The sequence below is a fragment of the Amphiprion ocellaris genome, chromosome 1 (genome assembly GCF_022539595.1).
Source record: "Amphiprion ocellaris isolate individual 3 ecotype Okinawa chromosome 1, ASM2253959v1, whole genome shotgun sequence".
Lineage (NCBI taxonomy): Eukaryota > Metazoa > Chordata > Actinopteri > Pomacentridae > Amphiprion > Amphiprion ocellaris.
Genome location: NC_072766.1, coordinates 35,082,596 through 35,107,320, shown reverse-complemented (window position 1 = coordinate 35,107,320; position 24,725 = coordinate 35,082,596). Strand labels below are relative to the sequence as shown.

The window sequence follows — 24,725 nt, the reverse complement described above, 5'->3', positions numbered from 1 at the left end:
ACCTTTGAGCCCTTCAGTGAGGAGATCCGGTGGCTCTGTTGTACCATTTTGCTGGCATGGTTGATAAAAGGTTGATGAAAGACGGAACATTTCTACCCTGATGGGCTGGTTTCTTCCAGGGATCACTGATTGGTTTGACGTAAATCATATTTTACGGTCTCATGGTCACCAGATTTTGGACCAATATGTCAGACAGCCAACCTCCATCATCGAAAAACCAAATGAAGAAACACCTTTAAGAAGAAGGATGTTCATCCCTCTAGTAGACTTCAAAGACACTTGGAGGATCAATGCCAATTAGCAGTGAAGCTGTTCTGGCAGCAACACCTCACTGAGACACTTTATGTTGGTTTTACCTGTAAGATGTCAATATCTGTGCATGTAAACCAATTAATTATTTTTTCTATAAGATGTAAGAACTGTCCAAACAGCCTCATTAAAGTTTTTGGTTTTGTGCAAAATCACAAATAGTGAATCTGCAATCATTAGCGGCAACGTCAAAAAAACAAAATGCAGTTTGATTCAAGGAATGTGCAACAATTTTGCTTGGAAAATGACTGACAGGCTGAATTATTTATTAAAATAGTCCCTGAATAACTTCCAAAATCAATGTCAGAATGTAATGCTGTTTCTTTTGTGTTTAAATTGTCCAAGACACAAGTTTCCCAGTTACAAAGCTTTTCCTGGTTTATAGGTCGTATTCAGGAATGACATTTACATGAAACTACAGATATTTATTGATGATTATTAGTTGATTGATGGCTGTTAGTATATCTTAACCAATGAGGGTTGAAGATGAGGAGCCTGCCTGTCAGAATATATATTGTAGATTTGCTGTAGTACCTGGTTGCTCCACCAGGTGGAGACTCTTACTGTTTAGTGGGGTGGAGTTACAGGTGTGTTTGCTGACTGCCCTTAAGAGTCAATAAATTGTGCACCTCCCTGCTGTGCAACTGCTAACTGTGGATAAACTCTGCAGCACCAAGTAGTAAAAAGGTGTCGGTGAACAGTTCAGCTTAGCTAGCTACCTCAGGCTCATGCTAACGGTAAGCTAGGAGTTTGAAATGCTAATGGTGTATCAGTGACGTTCTGCCTGGAATATAAATACAAGTTAGACGTGGCAGCAAATACTGACAGATTTCCTGGACTGGTAAAGTTGCTGCGACAGTATTTTTTTGGAAGTGTTTCAAAGTTGAGCAGCTGTTTCTAGCAGCTGGATGAGCGTCGACTTCATCATATAGCTCAGCTGTAAGGATTACTTTGACATCAGACTGCAATGAAGACAATAATCTTGTTCCAGGTTATTTACTGAGGAGGACTGCTGCTGGTTTGCTGTGTTTAATACTTTGTCTGGCCAAAACTGAACATCAATTTTAAATCAAGTCTTTTTGAACTGTCATTTTAATCTATAATTCAAGTAATCTGGTGTTTACTTTATCATTTATTCAAATTTCAGATGTAACAGTGTCGATTTTGCAGCAAAGAGAAAGTGTCAGTTGTTAAAAAGGGTTTTATCAGCACAGAAAAAATGTCCACTGTATTTTATTTATTTCAGCGATTAATCAATTATTGATGTTAACGTGTGCAGCTATGAGTTAAGGAATCTGTTTAATATTTGATCTCTACACAGAGCACCTCCGGTTCTGCAGATCCTGTTTACATGATTCATTCTGTTTCCTGTTTGGAAACATCGCAGGCAGCTGCACCAAGAGGCAGATTTGAAAAGGTTAATGTGACATTTCTGCAACCATTAACCTTGAATTAATGTGACTGAGGCTGCTGACCCGAACGTGTTGCCAAAACTTCCTCACAGAGTTTTATTTGGCTAAACTTAACTAAAGCTCAATCACAGCCGACGATGACGATGAAAACTGAGTGATGTTTTCATCCAGTAAGAAAAGGTCAGTCCAGGTGTCGATACGCAGCTTCTGCATTATTACGCTCCTCTGTGGTTCCTTCATCTATTACCTCCTCAGAGGAAACCGTTTTCTTCCCTCACACTGATTCCGCATTGTGTTCGGTCTATTTTTAATCATTTTAGCACCAATTATGCAACAGCAGGCCGATCCAGGGAGACTGTGAAATGTAATTTCACCCCACAGTCCCCTCTGGCTGCTGATCCACAGGATCCTGAATCATGAAGTGCTGAGAGGCGTTCGTTTCTGGGAGCCTCAGGAAGCCATTTTCAGATTGCGGCGATTCCTCGGTTCAAATGTCAGCTACCAGAGGGCGAGAGAGGCTCAGAAATACACCAGATAGATAGCGAGGGAGGGGAGAGGAGGGAGAGGTGGAGGTAAATGATTAAGTATAGTTGTGAGTTCATTTCCCCAGCGGAGGCTCGGCTCCATTTCTTTCCATCCTCCAACAGAGATTCATCTCTCTGACAGCGATGGGAGGAGGAGGTGTGTGTCTTTGTGTGGTTCTGTGTGTCTCAGTGTGTGTGTGGACAGCGATAGTAGAGCGGAGGGAGTGGCAGACATCCATTAATGAGAGCTTTTCACTGTACGAATCACATGTTGTCTCTCTCAATCTTGGTTCGTCACTTCTCCTCCTCCTTCAATCTTGGACGCTCATTTCTCCGGCAGTCACAGTAAATGTGTTGGATGGCTGCACAGGAGGCCTCATCACTCACTCCGGATGAAGAAGAGGACGGCGAGGCTCGAGAGGAGGGGCGGCGAGGCTGCTGTTGTTGTTGGAAACGTCCTCCAAGGATTCTTCTTTTCATCCTGACACTTATTTTCTGAAGTCAAACCATCATTTAGACGTGAAGCTGTCCACTGCACATCAAACGACGGCGGATATTTTTATCATCGATTTTTCGGCTGTTTATTTTTTCACCGAATCGATTTAGACACAGAAAAATGAGCTGTAGCTGTTTTTAATAATTCATATTTCTGTTATTTTCAAGCAAAAAGATGAGAAAATATCTAAAAAAAATATATGCAGATTTCAGCATTTCAATAGAGCAGATCTGCTTTTGGGTTCGTTTCTTAGACTTTACATTGAATAAACATATTATAAATATATTATAGACAAATTATTATGAAAAAAACACTAGTTGAACACTAAATCATACAATCTCACAAAAACAGCATCAAGAAGGTCCATCAGGTGTAAAATGTGTAACAGAACAATGTGACCAGTAAGAGCAAACACTTAATCCATGACTTATTAGTTTGCTGATTGACAAATCAATAAATCGACCATTTTCAGATTATTTTCTTTGTTGATTGATTTGGCAATTACTTTCTTGATTAATCAAATGGTTGCTTGGTTAATATAAAGTCAGAAAACTGTGAGAAATGTTGATAAGTGTTGTTTTGTCCACAGCCCAAAGATATTCTGTTTATTGTCACAGAAGAGGAAAGAAACCAGAAAATATTCACATTTAAGGAGCTGGAATCAGAGAATTTAGACCTTTATAATAAAAAAAAACACTCAATCTGATTAACTAATTATTGAAAAAGTTGATAAGTTCAATAGTATCCACTATTAGATTAATCACTGCAGCTTGTTCTCAGCCCTACAAACAACTAGACGGTAATTTGTGAACCATTTTAGATTTAGTTTGTTTCTTTAAACAACCTAGAAAAATTAGAAAAGATGTATCTATACGACTAAAATGCAAAAGCAGAAACAGTTTGGAGGAAACTAAAGCTGCTGCAGTTAATCGATAAGCTGTCAACTATTGAACTAACCGCCAACTATTTTGTCTGTTTTTGAGTCTAAATTCTGATTTCAGCTCATTAAATGTGAATATTTTCTGGTTTATGTGGGTGCCAAAGATCAGAATGTCTGCAGATGTTAAATTAAAAAGGTTTGCCTCATTCTGAAACCATTTTCCTGCCCCACAAAAAACATGCTTTTACTCGTTCTGTCAGTTAAGTTTTGTTCTCAGAAAGTAACAGTATCTGCAAAACCTGCATTGTTGCCAGAATTGCTTTAAAATTCATCGTATGTCATAAACATGTTTTGGTATTTACTCGAGTAGAAAACTATGGGAACATATTTGACAAAAAACTTTAATTTGAGGTGAAAAACTCCCTTTGAACCATCAGAATATCTGCAGTTTTTTTCTGTTCGTTTGACAGCTCGTGATGCTCGACTCCCAAAAAACTGACATTTCCTCAAAGCACAATCCTTAAACAATCAATTAACAGCAGGATTGTTACCAAACATGAAAAACATCTCAACACATCCCTCTCAGATGTACTAATAAACCTTGCAACACAATGGCAACAATAAACTCTATTATACTCGTGTTATTTTTATGCTGCTGCTTCTTTTGTTTGGGACAAAACCACACAACAGGCCACAATTTCACTTAGGAGCATTTAAAAATGTGGTTAAATATTTATGCTGCTGTGCTCCGTCTCACTGAGGTCCTAATTTCACCTCTAAACTCTGACAGAAGCCCCCCGGGGCCACAGCCGTCCCCTCTCCTGGGAACCCAACCTAATTAAACACGAAGCCTCGAACCTGCCGGCGGCCCAGACGACCCCATCAGCACATCACATGACCTGCGGTGTTTGTTATCTGTCCAATCAGAGCCCGGCAGCAGATTCGGGGTCAGAGGTGAGGGGATTAGGTGTGGGAGAGGGGTGCATTGTGGGTGAGTGCCCTGTGGACACGTCAGGTCACCTCTGCGGTGGAGGGGGAAGCTGTTCGAGTGGCTCTTTGTGTGTCGCAGAGTAAAAGCTCATTATAAGTCCTGCAGGTCATGTGTGGCTGCGAGCTGAACGCATCAATCAGCCCGAGGCGTCGCATTTCTGCGCGCAGCAGGTGCAGCTACTCTGCGATTTAACCATAGGAGCTTCTCACACACACAGAGCTGCTAATTCAATTATCTGGAGTTCCACTAACAAACATTTCCACGGTTACAAAGATGAGAATGGATGAGAATCAGCATCATCGCTGCAACTTTACAATGGATTGTAGCTTCTAGTTTTGGTTCTGAGTCACAATTAATGTCTGGTTCTGTTTCCAACCTTATAAAGCCAGTGTAACTATCTGCTTAACACAAAACAGCAGAAAGACAGAGACACACAGCTCTGTGTTCAGATGCTAATAAACCGGAATTGTATTCTATAAGAGGCTTCATGATCTCCTCTGTGTTTGTAAAACTACTCCTTCCGTGTTTTTCAGATCTGAATTTGCCTCAGATGTGTGAAAAATTTGACGAAATTGTATATGTACTACATTTCATAAAATTGCTGAACCCTCCTGTTATGTTGTGGATCAAAAGTAACCTATTTTGAAGCTTAAAAAAAACATTTTTAATTGTTAAAAGTATTTTTTTCAGTATGAAACTTCTTCTGCTGGGCTTAGTAAGTGTAATCAGCATATAAAATGAAAACTGTTCATTTCACATATGTGCAAACCCACCCTGAACAGATGAAGTGTCTCGTGTTAATTGATATTTTTATATTAACACCATAAAAAGAAAAAAATTCAAAATGTATTTTTTTTTTAAAAATCTGTGTCATGTAAAACTGTTGTATTTCCAATGCACATTAAAAAAAAGTTTTAACATTTCTTTTTTATGAAAATCGAGTGAATTTTCCTCATTGAACCATGATCCGTGAGAGGTAAAGAACACCACTGCACTAAATAATGATTGAAATGCTTAGTAATGGAGCTAATAATAAGATATAAACAATGTTTATTTATTTTGATAATTAAACATGCCCCAGGTCAAACTCGGGAACATCACTGCTGTTCCAGAGAAATGAACCTAACAGGAGGGTTAAAGCACTACGAGTTGGAAAACCATGTTTTTTTCTTTTGGCCCAGTAACAACATTATATAACTCACAGCTACTGGAGTGATTTCAGCCATCATGTTCAAATACTGGCCATAAATGAATGCAAAAACGTGATTCCAATAATTTTTTTCTCATAAAGTAGCCTCTGACTGGCACCACACTCTGCAGTTTAAAGCTTCTACTGGTGCCAATCACAGGAAAAAATCTGCCTCTTAGGATGAAAAATGAAGGTTTATGGGGAATATCAGAGTAGACAGAAACATTGAATTTTTCTGACCAAATTTGCACCATTATATTACTGGTTTGTACTGTTTAGTCAAAGCAGGGTTGGACTATTGAAGACCAGATGTACGTATCAATGAAACTACAAAATGTTGGGAATCTAGCTACATTATTTATGAAGTAATGACTCCACAGATCCACAGATTAGTGCGAAGACGATTATACAAAAAACCTGTGACCACAAACTTTACACATTTTACTGAACATACGTATGCATAGAAAAAACCTGACAAATTTGAGATGGTTAGGTGGGAACTTTTTGGTGAAGTGAGGTGGAATGGCTCAACTGTGTGCACCAGGAAGTTGGAAAATTAATTAGCTTAGCTTTAGTAGTTATACTGACAGACAAATCGTTTCGGTGTGTAATTAAAAATAAACTAATTAAGCTAATTTGACACTCTCTAGTTGTGTAATATATAAAAAACACGTATACTATAGTGCCTGACAAAACTGGTTCTACATGTGGCAGAATAATCTCCTGCTTTATTTCTCTTTGTGTATTATTGGTCCAGTTTTGGTGGCAGTAAAGCTTCACACATATTCCATGAAACCGAACACTAAAAAGCGACAGCCTCTGATTAGCTTCTCTCATGTGGCTGCAATGAATTTCTATTAATCCATAATGAAATGTTGAGCACTAGAATATTATACACATTTATTATAGATATTTATGGACGTGAAGCCATGCTATGTGGAAACAAAGTGTAGAGACGAGTCGATTATACAAAATGTCGTTCAACATTGGGAATGTCACTGATTCACTTTCAGTTTAAAATGGAATAAAAAGGTAAATGTGTCAACTTCTAAACTACAAAAACATCAGATATGTCACCAAACAGAGGGTAGAATACTATATTCACCAGGAAATGACAGCATCAGACAATTTAAGGAGCAAAGAAAGTGAATGTGATGTTTCAGAGACTAAAAACTCTCAGGGAGGAGGTTGGGGCGGATAGATGGGCGTCGAGTTTCAGGTGTGTCAGACTATGACACAACTAATCAATTTCAGATCAAAATCATAACTGGAAATGATGCAGTTAGCAAATTGAACAGGCTGCAGTTTAGGATATACATTAAACAAGAGATATGACTCAGGTTTAACCCTTTGAAGCCCCAATACACCTGGTTAGAAAGGCATGTTTTCTTAGTATTCACAAAATAAATGAATAAAAATCTGATTTGAACTACTCATATGTGACGCAGTGAAATACAGCTTAAAGTGTTCAAAGTTTAAATACATATCTTAAATATAATTTCAGCACATTTTTTTATGAATTAGTAACTTCTCATAAAAAATACTATGAATTCTTATTACTATTTCTGTTTTGCCATAATTGTTCGTGAAATATGATGTGAGACTACAGAAACAGTCAACCCTACTAATGGACCCTCTGTGTATTTGTTTACACAATGTGAGTAGGAAAACAGAAATTCTTTCCTTAAAACGTACTAAAAATGCCCATAATTTCTGCTTCAGCGACCTCCTACAACAGCAATAACTCCAGGGAGCAGAATCCCAGCAGTATAAGCTCTTTCCAGTTTCAGTCACAAGAAATGTTTGTTTTTCTTGCAAATTTTTCTCTATATTTGGGTTTTACAGGGTTCCTTCCAGACATAAGTACCTTCTTAAAACAGCACCAAGTGTAGAAAGAACAAAACTCGAAGTAAAGTCCTTTCCCCTGTTGATTCATTCATCACCAGCAAGTCTCAAAACAAACACAAAAAGCTGGGTTTGAAATTTTGTCAACAAAAATGTGAACGATTTTGATAATATATAAACTACAGGGTGAAATAAATGGATAAATGGATTGATTTTGAAGGTTTCAATTCTCCAAGAAAATCTATTTATGTATCAAAAGTAAAAGTTGCTGCTCATAACATTAAAAATACAGTTAGTTATTGGATTATTATTGCTACTGATGCATTAATGTGTAGGTTGCATTTATGTACTCCAGGAGATGAGCTGCAGGTTCTACACACGTCATTTGGTTTATCAGGTGGAAAACTGTACAAAATCGGGATGGAAGCGCCTCCAGAATCCGCCTACGCAGCCGAACGAAACATCCTTCGTCAGACGGGGCTTCGACACTCACAATCTCAGGTAGAAACAGCCTCCTCAGCTGATTCAGCCGCTGCTCGATGTGATGCGATGGAGCCGACTGCAGCCTGGTAGATCCTCTCGTGCCGCACAGACTTCAGAGGCCTCGTATTCCCAAACTCTAAATAACCTGCGGCAGGCGGAGGGGGTTGCGGCAGGACGGATCTGCCTCTTTCAACTTGTCAAGGATGAAAACGCTGCCTCATGCTCCTCCCGCCCCCCCCCCTCAAACCAAGAAATTAAAAGCTTTCACATGCAGCCACTGCAACACAAAATGCTCGTGCAGCAGCCGACACTCTGCTGATTGTGTTTCTAAAAAAAGAACGAGGGCGAAGACGTTTCGCAGAATGTGTTAAGTGGCAGCGAAGAAACCAACAGTTGACAGAGTTGATAGCGAGAGGAAACAAAAGCTGAACCACTTCACAGAGTCTCCATCCAAGAAGCGACTAAACACTGTTCTTTATTGAGAGAGAAAAGACAGTTAACTAGATGCACATTTGCCAAATCAATCTGTCGATTTTCACCGGTGAAGCCGTTTCTCTAGTGAAACTAAAAGATGCTGATAGGAAGCGTGATTGTGGCCACTGTGGTGCTGATCCAGGGGTTCTCAAACTGAGGGCGGCACAGAGCCAATGCAGCGAGGAGAAAGCAGATACTGGCAGCAAAATCCAACTTGACCGATTTTAGCTGGAGTTTCCCAAATATTGTAAAATTCACATGAGGTAAGGAGGATTTCTTCAGCTTCTGAAGGGGGATACAAGGAAAGAAAAAGGGCTGAGAGCTAGGTTTTAGACTTTATAATCAACTGGCTGTGAGAATTCATCCAAACACCACAGTGGGAATCGTCTTCGGGGATGTTAATGATGAACAATTAACTGCTGTTAATAATTCACCCTATTAAAAATACATTAACCGGTTAAGTAGAGGGCAAAAGATGTATTGTGGATAATTATTTTTTTGGATGGTTGGAATTTCAAAACACTTTATGGACGTTGCAGGAAAAATGATCCACAATAGCAGATGGGGAGAAGAGTTTTTCACTGAAATATGGACCGACAACCTTATATTTTAAAACTATTGTACTTTAGGTTGGTGTTTATGCTTTAACGAGATTATTATAGTGTGCTACTTACAAACAATTATTTCCACTCATTTCCTGACTCATCTGTCAGTTATTTTCTCCATTATCTGACTAGGTGGTTTGTCTATAAAATGTCAGACAATGGTGAAAAAATGGCCCAAAATGGCAAATGACTTCTTTTGTCTACAGGGTTTCCAGTTTACTGTGATGGAGAAGGAAAGAAACTAGACAATATTCACATTCAGGTAGCTGCAATCAAATCAATTTGTCTTTTATCTCTTAACACAATAGTTCCAAATAGCTGGAAATTATTTTAAAAGTTGACCACAGCTGCAGCTCTGATAGGAAGCTCCTATAAGTCATGATGAAAGGATGCAGGTCTGTCCTGGAAAAAATCTTCACCATGACTATATAACTGTAATGCAAAAACAAAACTAACACAAGAATCTGGATGGGGACTTAAAAACGCAAACAAAAAAATCCAAACATTTGTGGTAAAAGCTTCTAAAATGTGATAATTTGAAGCTTCATATCAGACCATAAACTGATTATTCTGACTTTGGAAAACATTTTTCACCATTTTCTGACGTGTACAATAATCAATAATAAAAACATTAATTCCATCTGACAGTGTTTTCGTGTCAGCCTGTAATTTTTGGTAAATACATACCTCACTGTTTCTTCGACAGTTTATGTGCTGATATTGGTGTCAAATTAGCAATTGAATTTTGCCAAATCTAACTAATTAACATGAGGTGAGACGTTGTTCTGGCTAAGAGCAGTTAGCAGGCTGTCATGACTGTAAATGAAAGCAGAAACAGTGAATTTTCAAATGATTCTTGTGCAGTAACTAGATTTAATATGGACTTACAGAAAATTAGAAGGCAGCAGTGCCTGTATAGATGCGAAAAAATTCCTCACAAACATTACTTTTCTGACTCTAGTGCAGTAAGATGATGTTCCTGGTTTTAATCCTGCCCACGGAGAATCACTAAAAATATTCAGAACAGTGTATTTTTGTGCAAAACACTGTTCTGCTTCTACTTCAGGTAACACTCACCCAAAAAATAAAAAATACAAAACAGCAGTATTGATCTGCCCATGATGCTTCCTTCATGAGCTGAAAGAGGCTCCATGCTACTGTGCTAAATTCGCAACCAAACTGCTTCAAGCGCACATAAATAATTTCCACTGCAGCTTTCATAACTCCTGAAGCAGAAGAAGGAAAAACAGCAACAGAAAAATAACACAAAGTGAAATCCACTGGAGAGAAAATGCCTCGCGTTGCTTAGACGCCACTTTACATGACGCCATAATTATCTGAAGGAGTTTAAAAGACTAAAGCGGCTCCACTGAAGTCACATTTATGCTTCTTGTCAGGTCTCAAGTCACATAAACAAGGCGACAGAATAATCAGAAAACCAGGCACGCAAAGGAATCGACAACAAAAGAGCCCAAACATCCGGGAGTTACAGACAACACGCCTGAATCTGATCCTCCTGTGTGGATCTTTCTGCATCTCAAGCACAAACTGAAACCTATTATTGTCTCCACACAGCTGATTTTACACTTCACATGTAGTCATTTTCTTGTGCAGCAATAAAACACCCACACACACTCACTGAGCGGGCATTTTACGCCACAAAAATAAGGAAAAAATGAAAAAGAAAGCACACGTTACTCACCAGATCCATGAATGTAAATCCCACTGAGGGTAAAACTGATTAGAAGTGATGGAGAAGCTCCTCAGTTGCAGTCGAAGCCTCCAACAGGAACCTCGGAGTGAAAATCCAGTCTGTAAAAACACATATAAACAGGTATGAGATGACAGCAGAGGAAATATAGTAGATATCACATAGAAAAATCAACCCAAAAGAGCGAATGAAGAGTGAAGATTGAGGTTTCTGATGGCGCAGAACCAAAAAACTGCCGAATATCAAACAACAAAAGCCCCAGAGGATCAATTGAACTGTCAATCAGGTGGCAAACAGAGCTCCTCATTACCGTCATTATTAAAGTTGGAGCTCAGAAGATCTTTTTCTTAAATGTTTGTTTTGTTTTTGTTGCCATCAGCAGCGTGCGTCACTCTGATTCCGCACCGAGTTTTCCCCGTCAATCACGCTCCTCACATGGGAACGAGATATTTTGAAGTTTCTATTTATAACCGCAGGCGACTGTTGGTGTTCAACGAGACTACGACTACCTCGACGCTTCCTGGGTTGTTCTCGGCTCTCGGTGGGCCTTTGGGAGGCGGCGACGCACGACAAACATGATCGTACCACAAATGGTAAAAGAAATGAGTCTGTGTTGCTTGTTTTTGACAGAAAGCTACACATTTTCCTGTTATTTTTTCTGACGGTTTGATGAATAAAAATATCTGTTAGGATGAGTACAACACAACCGAGGATGAGAGTCAGTAAGTCTGAAGCCAAGGTTGTCCGCCGGAAACTGGTGGATATCTCCATCTGGGTTGGTGGTAAGTGACTGCTTAATGTGAAAGAGTTTAACCCTTTGAAATTGGCACAAATCCAGTGGAAAATGTGTACCTCCTGACCCACGCTGCACATCAAAGGGTTAACTATGTTGGGATTTTGTCCACAAGTGTCCAGAAAATTGAGGTGGATTGATGGATGGGCGCAGTAGGTGTTGTATCAGACCGTCACAGTAAAGAGACGGCTGAGCCTAAAGGAGAAGCTCATTATTTACTAGTGGATCTACGTTTGAATCCCAACCTTTTGTCAGGAGCTCTGAGTAGTGATCGAAAGAAAGCAGCAAAAATGAGTTTCCTCCTTCGTGACAAAAGGAGCCAGTTGTGGTGGTTCACCTCAACTGGCTCCTTTTGTCCTGGAAAGACTTCCTTGAGAGATTTTCCAGGCAACTGGGAGGAAACCCTGGGATAGATGCGCACTCACTAGAGGGATCACATCTCTCATCTGGCCTGGGATCGACTCAGGATTTCTCTGGAGAAGCTGGAAAACACTGATGGGCAGAGAGACTTATCCAGACTCTTGATGGGCGAAGATCATGGACAAATGGAAATGAAGCCCAAGTAACTGCTTAAGTCTTGCTGCTATTTCCTTCGGCATTGGATAAAACCTCTTTGGACGCCACCAAAAATTCCTCTACACAGGAAAACCCATGTTTTTATTTGTTTTTTACCAACTGTCTAACTTTCTAGCACTCTACAAATGTGTTATCGAAAGTGGTCTTCTTCATTTTCATAAACGTTAACCAGGCAGTTTTGACACAAAAATGTAACAGAACAGAGAGTGAAAAAGAAACCTTCTAGTCTAACAATAATGGTCCCAAACAGGACTCAAGCCCATGCTCTCTTGGGTGAAAGTCTTGTTGCCATCATCCGCCCCTCCTACCTCCTTATACAGACTTCAAACTGTAACCAGTTATAGGCCATTACCTTATAAAATCAGAAAAGGTTGGCAAATTCCACCTCAGCCATCACTTTTCTGGGTGATATACACATTAGGAACATACGCCGATCATCACATAACTTCGCTGAGGCTTGGATAAGCAATGACTCGACCAATAGTGTCTAGCAAAGAAAGGTTCTACTACATCACAGTCTTAAATTTTCAGAGACAGAATACATTTCTCTCAAAACATAGATGAGAATGCAGTTTAGTTTGAAAAAAATAGGATATTTCTGGGAGACAGAGTTGTCTCATTAACTGATACTGGATCATTGGTGTCAAACGGTTATAATCCGACAGGTTTAGTGAGATTAAAACCGGCTGCTACTGTAACTGCTGTTTAGTGAAACATGGATCCAAGTCTGTCTGCAGGCCTCATCCTGGTTGACTTCTGGGAGGTGAATCCTGTGGTTCTGGAGCAGCAGAGGAGGGCGAAGAGGCAGATGGGAGGAGTGAAGGAAGGAGGGGAAGAAACCGAACAAAAAGGAGAGTCTTGTCTTCATTTCGTCCTCCCTGCGCTCCGTCCAGATGGCGCCTTCCTCTCTGCAGCCGAACAGAACAGAGGGAGGCGACATGACGCCTGTCAGAAAAACCCCGAGAAACTCTGCCCCGGAGCCCGATCTGAGCCAGAACCCGCGACGAATCGTCATGCCGACAGTCTAATCTGCTTCCACATCAAGGAGGACGTGGGGGGGGCTGGAGTCATCCTGAACCGGCGGGAGGTCTGGGTCTGTTTTTACTGCGGCTGATAGCGGGATGCTGCTGTTGTTTGTGTGTTAACATCTGATGGCTACAGAGCTGCGACAGATCAGCTCAAAGTGTGAAACCACAGCAGCCATTAAAGCTGCTCGGAGGATCCACCTCAAAGCGAGCCCAGCCCAGAGTCAGATGGTCCTTCTTGGGCTTTTCTTGTAGATTCAGTGGATTCAGATTAGTGTACAGGCACTTCACTAATGTGATTATCCCATTCCCTTTTTTTTTAACTGTAAATACCAGCACAATTTTGCACCTTATCTTGTCTACCAGCATGATTTCCATGTTACTTTGCAGGTTCTTTTTTACATTAGTGTCTTTATCTTGTAGAAAAATGTTTTGTACATACACTAGAACTTATGCTATATTGGTAATTCTCTTCTTATGTAAAATATGTGCAATATAGATAACAATTTGTGCAATATTAATTATTTTCTCAGGATTTCTATTCACGAATATTCATGAAGAATCTACTCTTGCAATACTGCTATTTCTACAACTAGTACTTGTGTATATTTTGGTTTATTTTTGCACAATCTTTCCCCACTGTGGGATTAATAAAGCCTTATCGTATCATATCTTAATTTTCTTAAATGTAGCATGCATGAGCTTCTCAATACCTTCAATTTCCCCAAAGGGATAAAGTCTCTACCTACCTTCTCACAGCACTGAAGAGATTTCTGAAACCTATTTCACACAATTTAACAAATCTGCACTTAAATCGACTCCTGAAAAGTTTCCTACATGTGTGTGAAAGACTTCAGAAAGTGTCCTCATACCACCAGAGATATGAGATTAAGCTTGTTGCTCTTAACTGCATATCCTTCATATTAAACCCCTTTAAAGAAAGGCCAGAGATGGATATAAAACTGCAGACATAATCGGACTAACCGGCAAAAATAATTGTTGGATGCGCACTCACTTCAAGATGAAGCAAAGTGATAAAACACAATTTACAGTGAGTTTAAGATCAATTACAAAAGTCGTATAATTAGATTTTGACACTATTTATGTAGAATAAAAGGCTACAAGTTGCAGGACCCAGCAGAGTTCAGGGCACCAAAGAGCGATTAAATATCTGCCAAACATGATTAAACATTATTAGTGGTCACATCGATATGCCTAACATTTAGCAGACCTGTCTGTGGGTGACAAAGCCAAGTAGATGTGATTATTTTAATCTTTTCAAAGTTATTTTTTGTCACACAGCTGTCTGTGGCGCAGTAATTGAGTGGAGACGAGAGGCTTCTCTGTGCACAGCCACTTACATACGTGGTGTTTAGGGAACATCGGTAATTTGTAGCTTTGTCTATCTCTATATCCCCTGTGTGCTCTGCTCTTATCTCTTATTTCTGTATATTCTCGATGTTTAATATGCTGCTGGTTTCTTGAATTTCCTCGGGATCAATAAAGTATCTACAAAGTAAAGTATCGACCTACATTGTCATTTCTACACAGAGAGTATTTGGAATGAAATATCTTTTCTCACAACTCGTGTGCTAACAGAAAAACACATGCAAAAAACAAGAACAGCACTCAGAGAGCGCAGTACTCCAGCAAGGCTGCTGAGTTGTATCGTTTCCGACGGATGAAATCTTTATTCAAAAATGACCTTGTGCTGAGCACATGCGTGAATTATGCATGTGTACGTTATGCATAGATACCAAATCGCACGACCTAAATATGTAGCGAGTGGTGGGACTTGATGGGACTCGGAAACACCCCGAAAATTTAATCAATTGTTCCTTGTATCATTTCCGATGAATAAGTCCCAATAAGTGTGCAGCTGTCAATTTGTAGAAGGATCGCAATCATGTGATCGTCAGCAGGCAGCTGACGTAGTGTTCACTTGTTGTCATAGTTACAGTGACGCCGTGCCGCTATCTCACAATGATACAGAAATCGTCAACAAATCCGTGGATCCAGACTATAAGCCGCATCACTGCCAAAATCTAATCTGTTGGTCCTTGTGTCATTTCTGACCTTCCCTTCACAAATCCGTTCGTCCGTTTTTTAGTAATGTTGCTAACAGACAGACAAACATGCGTCGATCGTCACATTAATCCGCGACGTTCCTTGGCGAGGTAAATATATACATTATTGTATTTTAGTTGCATTAAAATTGAGAAAATTGGTGCTTGTCGATCGTCCAGTTTTTTACTATTGATTGTAATCATGGATCATGTATTTCCTGTGGGTTTCCAGTGCTCACTGGATGGATCTTGAGAAGCAGGTGGAATATTTTGATTTATTTGCCTGTTCGTCTTCCTGTTATCTGTTTCACTAGTTGAAAGTCACCCAGCGTATCTTGTGTCACGCTCAACACTGTATTGCACAACACTGGTGTGATATAATAAACGTAAAGAAAAACTTACAGCAGTCAGACACATCAAGGTCACAGTGTTTGTGAGATGTATGGAATACAAGTGTAAAAGAATAAGAGTGAAATAATACCTCTGACCTTTGTGACTGAGTATATATCGTATAAATGGGAGGCAGAGGGACGATAATGGTGAAACAGAAAGTCAGTGCAAAGATGCAAGTTATTGATGTGGTGATGTTAGTGTGTGTTGTTTAGTTACATTTAAACTCAAGTTTCTTCTTTAATAGTGACCAGCCTCTCCTGTGTTGTGTAACTGCACAGTATTACACACATATTTTCCATATTTTGAATCATCTCTTCCATGTTTTAATCAATAAAAAACAGTTAAAAGAAACCATGTGTATGTTCCACGTTACTATTTAACCAGCAGCTGCATGTTCAGTCAAACACACAACAGTCTGGTGTGAACACAAGTTTCATAACTGCCGCCCACGTGTGCGTGTCCGTATTTTTAAACCAACAACACAATAACAAGCCCATCGCTTCACAGTGACACAGTTTAGTGGCAAATAAACAGCAGACCCAGTTTCAGACTCTGATCCTCCTCCAGCCTGTTTTACATTCACGTCCAGATGGGAGACCAACAACAGCACAAACACACAACTGTCAACACTGCCGAGGTTTCTGATCAATTAGAAGCACTGGTTGGGAGCACGTTCCTACATTTCAATTCACATCACCGCCCTCTGTGGTGGTTTAACATCCAGTCCTGCATGTTGACATCCATGATGTTCAGATGTTGAACAGACGTAAGCAGATGATGGGATTTACGACCAGTTGACCCACTGAGCTGTTTGTAAAACTGACAAGGGGTCAAATTCAGATATTAAACTGACTTTAATCTAGAAAATGACGGATACAGTTTAAAAACAAGGCAAACTAAGGCAGACCAACAACTGCCAATCTGTCATTCATAGCAGCTGTGATGCTGCCGTCACACTGATCTGTGATTAACTGAAGAATGCAACTAAAACAGTGAGATATTCCTTCACATTAAAGCGTCGTCCAGCAGCATTAACATCAGCTAGACAGGGGGGTCAAACTCATTCTAGTGCAGGGGCCGGACCAGTAAAATCAAATCATAACAGCCTAAAAATAACCACAACTCCACATGTTTCCCTTTGTTTTAGTGCAAAAAAGGACATTCTGAAAATGTTCACATGTAATGAATTATCTTATGTCTTAAAAGACAAAAAAACAACAAAAACAAGACAAAATATTACAAAAATGAAACAAAAATGGCAAAAGCAAGAACAAAACAACGAATAAAGCAAAACACAAAATGACAAAAGTCAGACAAAAAACACAAGCGAGACAAAAAGGAAACACAAAACGACAAAAACGAGAAATAAAATGACAAAAAATTCTATAAACGACAAAAGCAAGACACAAAAGAGCCAAAAAATACAAAAAAAAAATACAACAAAAATGAGACAAAATGACCAGAGAACAGTGACAGGCTGTTTTTTCATTGTTCATGTGGTAACTTTTCTAAAATTCATTCAATAACAAAATGGCTGGCAAATAACATATTGAACTGCAGCAATGTATTTGAAGAAAAAATAACCAAATATGAGTTTAAATTACAAAGAATCAGCCCAACTCCTCAAAATATAGTGTTTTCCTCTAAGATCAAAACAACTTGTCATGGTCTAGACATGATTTGAAATTGACAGTTTTACAAAATTACAATTCGCAGTTAACGTCCTGTCTGTAATCTTTACACTTTGGACATTCTGGTGGGCTGGTCTTGGGCCACATGTTTGATCTAGAGACTTATGATGAGACGGAGACCACAACATCGGTTTTATACAAGAAACTGATTACTAACAGTTTTATAAATACAATACGCAGGCGTGACTGTTGCTGGTTAATCCCATGAAATCAATACCTGACAACGTATTTTATGGATGTCAATCTAATATTTGTCCTCATCGGCTAAATAACACAAGCAAACAGTCATGGAAGGGCGCCTTGAAACATACAGAATATATCCCCTCAGCGCCCTACAAGTTGGGTCTGTTTCCACTATGTAAAGCTGATCCATTCCAACCGCACAGTTTGGAATAGCATTCCCATCTTTTAGGCATGATTTTCCAAACTGGAATTCTGAATGGATAGCTGGTTTTATTCCTTTGGGAATCAAGAGAAAGAAAGACCTGACTGACTCCACAGGTAGCCAAAAAAGGCAAAGGTCACAACAACAGAGGTTATGGAGATTGCTGGCATGTATGTGCTCCAATGCAGAGAATAACTCAGTTTTTTTGGCCACAACAACACAATTGTCACTCTCCAGTCATTCTACTTGCTAAATTTGGCTCCCTGTGACTTCTTCCTCTTCCCCACAATGAAATTCAAGCTGAAAGGTCATGATTTTTACTCGGGCTGGTCTCCAATATTCATACCATCATATAGAGTCTGCCAGAAAAAGATCCAGTATGTCCAATACATAGTACGTCAAAAACAGCAAAAAAATACCTCCCACTACGTCCTACTACATCCACCAGTTGCATGAAACAGTACATACTTTATGCTGTAGGTATGTAGTAAGTAGTCAAAGTATAAACTAAAAAAGTGACACAAAGAGACGACTTTGATGGCAGTGGTGATCAAATTTAAATTAGGAGTGTTTTTCCAATTATTACGGGTGCAGCTTTGGAGTGTGCTAGAAAACTATTTTTGTGCAAAAACTCTCTGATGTTGGTCAGCATAACTTTAACTGATTGATTCATGAAACTTTAAACATTCTTCTTAGGGTGCTCAATGTCACTTACATGGCATTGATTGAGAATCTCCTCATACATTCTCTCATTATAACAACATTTACTTCCTGGCACATGGGCAGTTGGTGTGCTTCTAATGCCAACAGTCCATGCGGTGATCCATGTATGTTATTGTTAGTATAAACATGATTTTACAAGTTTTAAAGTTGATTATACATCAAAATTAAATTGCTCCTATGAGTATTTCCATGTTTTTAAAGGGGATTTTTAAGCATCATATGCTGAAGTACAATGTTTATAAAGAAAAGGTGAGAAAAAGTTGTTCCAGTTAGATTTTCTTTAGTAGTTTTAAGCTGTTTTTTCATTGTTCATGTGGTAGCTTTTCTAAAATTAATTCAACAACGAAATGGTTGGCAAGTAACATATTGAACTGCAGCGGTGTATTTGAAGCAAAACAACTAAATGAGTTTAAATTACAAATAATCGACACTTCATCAAAGTAATGAATGATGAGAACTTTAAAGATGCATTTCAATCAATAGGTAGCTTTTAATTCAGCGGTAGAAATAGAGTGTTTGTGTGTCTGCAGAGACATTTTACATATGAATCGCCAGCAAAACTCTAATTTTGCTTTTCAAGTCTGAATATCTGCAAGAAATGAATTTATTTCATCATTTATGACGATGCAGATTGTACAGACGAGTTGACTGCACAAGTGAACCTCAATGCTTTTCCGCCTTCTATGTGAGTTTTGAAGTAAATAAAACTCCATTCAGACACAGAAACTCAAGCTAATTTCTCTGAGACGTGGATTAACTGTGACTGAACATATTGAAAAAGTCACCTTAAATATACAGGTAGGATTTCCTGAGTTTCTTTTGAGTCACCTATTGTGCATTTCTAACTTTTTTCCCGTCCCATGTGCTTTGCAGCAGCAAACATACCTGCCACAGCTCTGCTCCACCTCTCCAGAGAGGCTGTGAGCTGCATTCAGAGTGAGTTCGGCTGCATCTGCTGTCTGTTCTGTGGGGAAAAATCCCTGTTTCATATGCATCTCTGCCTTGTTACGGAGAGTACAAACGGCATCTCTGCACCTCACCTGGGCTAACAAACTGCAGCAGTGACGTGCTGCCGGGGTTCGGTAATATTCTCAGCGTTAGTTGGTGTCAAAGCGCCGACAATCGCTCAGGTTAGATGTTGGGATGAATTTGGGTTGAATTCTCAGAGCAGCTCGAGGACGCTGCTTCTGCTGCTGCTGCTGGGTGAAAAACTGAGAGGAGGAGCCGAGATAAGACGGATTTCCAGATGAGTTCAGGGACTCTGGGAGGGATTCTGGCTTTGGTTTGGAGGTGGGAGGGCGAGGAGGGGGGTTAAAAGCTTCGACTTCACTTCTTCTACTGTTTGGTATTCAGCAGTGAGAAGGAGAGGGCAGCGGCAGTGTGGCTCCTCCTTTACTCTGAAGCTAAAATATGGAGATTTGATGGTGTTAACCTGATTTTATGTCAAGTGTTATTTAAAGAAAGCAGTTTTACAGTAAAGAGACTCCTCTGAGAATAGATCCGAGAAAGTTTCCAGTAAAAAACGTAAAGAGAAAAAGCCAAAATGTGGAGAGTGCAAATGATACAGATTAGGGACAGATCGATAATCGGACTGGACGTGGCCAGTATTTGGCATTTTGATTGGCTGATTATTGATCAATTAAATGCTTCAGGTCAGATGCAGCCTCATTTCGTTGTTTGTCCTCACTCTGTGGTCTCAGAAATGTCTCTCAATCAGAAACACAAACCACAGCTACAAACCAGGACATGAGCTTCTCTCACAGTGGTTAATGCTAAGCTAATGGCTAGCATCTAGGTTAGAAGGCAACTACAGATTAACCTGAAACAGAGTCTGGACAACAATAAATAAAGATATTGACCTTAGTGGACAATAAAGGTGATTAAAAACTGTGAAAAATAAGAAAAAAAATGGATATTAGCTTCTCTCACAGTGGCTAATGCTATGCTAACGGCTAGTGGCTAAGTTGGAAGGCAGCCACAGATTAACATGAAACTGACTCTTGAAAACAATGATTTAAGATATGGACCTTAGTGGGCAATAAATCTGATAAAAACAGTGAAAAATTAAGAGAACAAACCAGGACATTAGCTTCTCTCACAGTGGCTAAGGCTAAGCTAATGGCTAGCAGCTAAGTTTGAAGGCAGCTACAGATTAATCTGAAACAGACTGGAAAACAATAATTAATAATGATTTAAGATCTAGACCTTAGTGGGAAATAAAGGTGATAAAAACAATGAAATATTAAGAAAACAAAGCAAAAAACAGCAGCTGTAACTGCAGAAGACAAACTGATCAATCTCAGTTGATCTCACTGAAACAGAGGAGAGCATTTCCATTTTACATATTCAGTTATAGTTGCCCTCATTAATGAAGAAGCCTAGTTATGAATGACAGGTTCTCTGCTATCACATACTGTTAAAACATTACATTTAACATATCCAAATACCAGATATCGGCCTTTTTGAACCACCAATAATTGGCACTGGTATCTGCCCTGAAAACCCGGTATCAGTCGACTCGTGTTCATTTACACAGATGATGTTTGCATTTTTATACTCAACTGAGTACTATGGAGGTCTTAAACTTTCAAACAAGCCTTTTTAACAACCACAGGCTAAGATGTGGTCACCACACATGCTGATATTCGCTCTACATGCTCGATTAACCCGCCGACTCGCCTCTCAGCTGCTGCTTCAGTAGCTGGTGGAGTATTCTGGAGTCGGAGAATAATGAGGTTATCACAGCGTCGCTCCTCGCTCCATTAAACCCCCTTCAGCTGCCGGAGATCTGAGGCTGACAGAGGCGATGCTCAGATTTAAGTTTGCATGTTGTTTGTCTCCTCTGAGGGGCGTTTCACACACCGGCTGTGTTTGCAGTTTGATAAGAGAAGCGAAGGTTCAAGAGCTGCGCTGTTTACTGTCAAGTCCAGCTCAGTTTGGGGGATTTAAAAGTCTGTTTTTAGAGTAAAGATGCTTAGATTGACTGACTTTTCCAGTCTGCATCCAATAACCGAAACTGTAAAGAAGTATTTTTAAAATGCAAATATCACAGCAGAAAACTACAATTCTGCTGTCTCAACCCTCTAATCCAAGTCTCATTGTGGCTTTCTGTTCATTCATTTTTATATATTATTGGTGTAAACACTTTTTCATACATTTTATTTAAACTTCCTACTTCAAAATCCTCACTACAGTGATTCTTCTGAGTACCTGAAAACATGCAAACTGCTGTGAAATCTTTGAAACTTTCTCTCATTTTAAGGAACCTCAATAGGCCATAACTGATTTTTAAAAATTATTTTATAGTCCATAAAATCAATTTTAGTCTTCACTTTTGTTAGAGCAGTAGCCTTCAGGTTGATTGGTTTGGTCAAATTTAGGGCCAGACTTTATAGATAGCAGCATGTCTACAGTTAAGACAGGTACACTTGATTGTAATGCAGTAAGTGAATATCTCTTGATAACACAATACAAGTCAAGCTGTCTGTCATTATAGCACAAATAATATTAAAATAAGATTAAAAAAGACTCATTTCAAGCAATCCAGTTCAAGCAACAGAAACCTACAGATAGTCGCATCCCTTGTATCCAGTTAAATAGCTCAAATAAGGACAAAACTGCTCAACATGAGTGACATTTACCTGAATTAAGTCAAAGGATTTTCCTGAGAAAACACCAGATCGTCCATTTCTACTAAGAAAAAGATCAACCAGATTTCTGGATTTAAATGTCAGATTATTACATTTCTTTTGTCTACAGTAGCTGTAGTCAAGTTAATTTTCTTTCAGCTCTCTGAGTGATTAATTCACTAACAGGTGTGTTATCTGCAGGTCGATTGGTTGTTCGATTGGCTCTCATTTTGCCAAATTGTAATTGGTTGGTAAATCTCTGGTGTTCTTTTTATAAGAAGAAAAGCTCCAAAAAAAAGTCTTTCAGGATTAATCCAGTACTTTTTTGCAGGGGGGACAAACAGACTACTTTTGAACATCCCTGTGTTTTTACAACTCAAAACTGGTTTAACCCAATGAAGACTGCTGGGTCTAATTTACTGAACATTTTTCAAATGCTTACTCGGAGTCAGTTCCAAATTAACTGACACCATGTCGAAGAATTCGTAGGCATGGCGGTATTTTACAATTCTACAATTTCATTTAGCAGATGCTTCTATCCAAAGCAACGTACATCTGAGAGTAGATACAACACAAGCAAGGATCTAATCAGGACAAAGCAACCTGGATAAGAGCCATAAAACAAGTTCAAGTGTGATAATAGGACTTTGGTGCCTATAGGCAGCAGAGTTAAAAACAAACAAACAAAAAACAAGTTGAAACTCCATCTAAAAAAAGCAGCTAACTTTTCCATGTTATATTCCTGAGTTACAGAAATATAACACGGAAAAGTGATACTGGTGATCCAGTTTTATTTTACTGGATCACCAGTTGATTTATTTTTATTAGTAGAAATCTCATGAATTTGTGAAGCTGCTCTGCTCTACGTCTGTTGGTATCTTTTCTGTATAAATTACCAGATTCAAATGATTATAAATGCTGCAATAACCAGCTTTTTATATTGATTTAAAACTAAGCTAGACTAATAAGGCTCATTTAGTTTGTCTCAGATAAGCTAAAAGAAAAGTCTTTTTATCTACAAATAACCTGCTGATATTTTTCCTTTGAATCAAGAGTCGGTATAATTCCAGACGACTGACATCGTCTTTGGTTGCATACAGTCTTAAATTTATGAAAAAACGCCTTAGGTTTTCATCATAAATAGTTTTGTTTATAACTCTTGAGTTTTGTGTAAAATGCTATCAGTTGCATCTGCATTTTTACATTTCAACCCTCAAATATGACTTTATAGACAACAGATAGAAACTACAATAATTACTATAAAACCGTTTTACAATACAATTGTTGCACAATATTCTCACTTTAGCTTATATGTATATATATGTATACAGACACACATACATATATATATATATATATATTTTTATTTTTTTTTCTACAAGTGTAAATATTTGTAAAGCTGATTCTGATTAAATTAATTTCTCTAAATAACCCCAGTCCCTCATGCATGGGCACCTTTTCAGGTCACTATTGGTTTTCCTGAGAGCAGATTATGCTGCGAGGTTTCACCAACACGGAGGTGAAAGGTTCTGTGATGGCAGACAAACAGCAGACGTCCGTCACACAGCAGCGTTACACTCACACATCAGTGTGGAGGTGAGATCTGACACACAAGCTGCACATTAACAACCTGCTCTGACATTTACACACAGATTAACCTCGTCAGTCAGCGCTCAGATAAAAGCCTGAAGCTCCACATGACGGGAGGTCCGAGCTGACTGAGCCGTGTACACACTAGCAGGAGACAATTAGCTTTTACAAAACGTCGCAAACACACGGTTCAAACCAGCAATTAGTGCTGCTTTGATCAGTCAGTTAAGGGGTCACGTTGCCAATACCTATTTTAGCATGTTAAACTTGAATCTGAGCAGCTTTTTGTTATATTAAACTGAATATTTTTGGACTTTCATTTGGAGAATGAAGAATCTAGACTCTCATAATGTGCTGAACATCATGTATGTAGTGAGCGGGGGAAGAAATATAAGTTGTTTACCTTTTTATGAAGTGAAGGAGGAATGTTACAGTTTTACTTGAGAGGTCACTGTCCTCGAATAGCTGTCAATCTGTTTTATTGTTTTTCTGTTTATTCTTGTATCATTTGTCTGTTTTATATAGCTTTTCAAATTTTGTATGCCTGCTATCTTGGCCAGATGTTCCTTGTAAAAGAGATATGTAACCTCAATGGGACTTCCTGGTTAAAGGTAAATAATTTATCAGTTGGATGGAATGATGGCTGTTTGGCTGCAAATTTGTAAATTTGGTGCTATTTTTTGGGTGTTTTTTTCTCTCGTCACTTAAAAAAAAATACATTTTCCTTGTTTATATTTTATATTATATTTATTTATATTTTATTTATGTCAAGTCTGTTACTTCTGCTGTATACAATGTCATTATAATTTGCATAATGACAATAAAAGTGATTCAGATTTTATTCACGGTAGGCTCACTTTTCACTGCAATATAAAGTCCAGTATCTCTATGGAAACAGCACAACCATGACCAGGAGAATGAATGCAGATATGTAT

The 24,725-nt window shown here is 38.9% G+C and overlaps 1 protein-coding gene across 1 annotated transcript in view; it reads right to left on the bottom strand.

Annotated features, from left to right (window-relative positions):
• large2 (LARGE xylosyl- and glucuronyltransferase 2) overlaps nt 1-24,725 on the bottom strand; it is a 142,898-nt gene that overhangs the window by 82,254 nt on the left and 35,919 nt on the right. Inside the window, exon 2 of the mRNA XM_023290787.3 lies at nt 10,911-11,020. The gene's annotated coding sequence lies outside the window, so the exon portion shown is untranslated. The remainder of the gene's footprint in view (nt 1-10,910; nt 11,021-24,725) is intronic.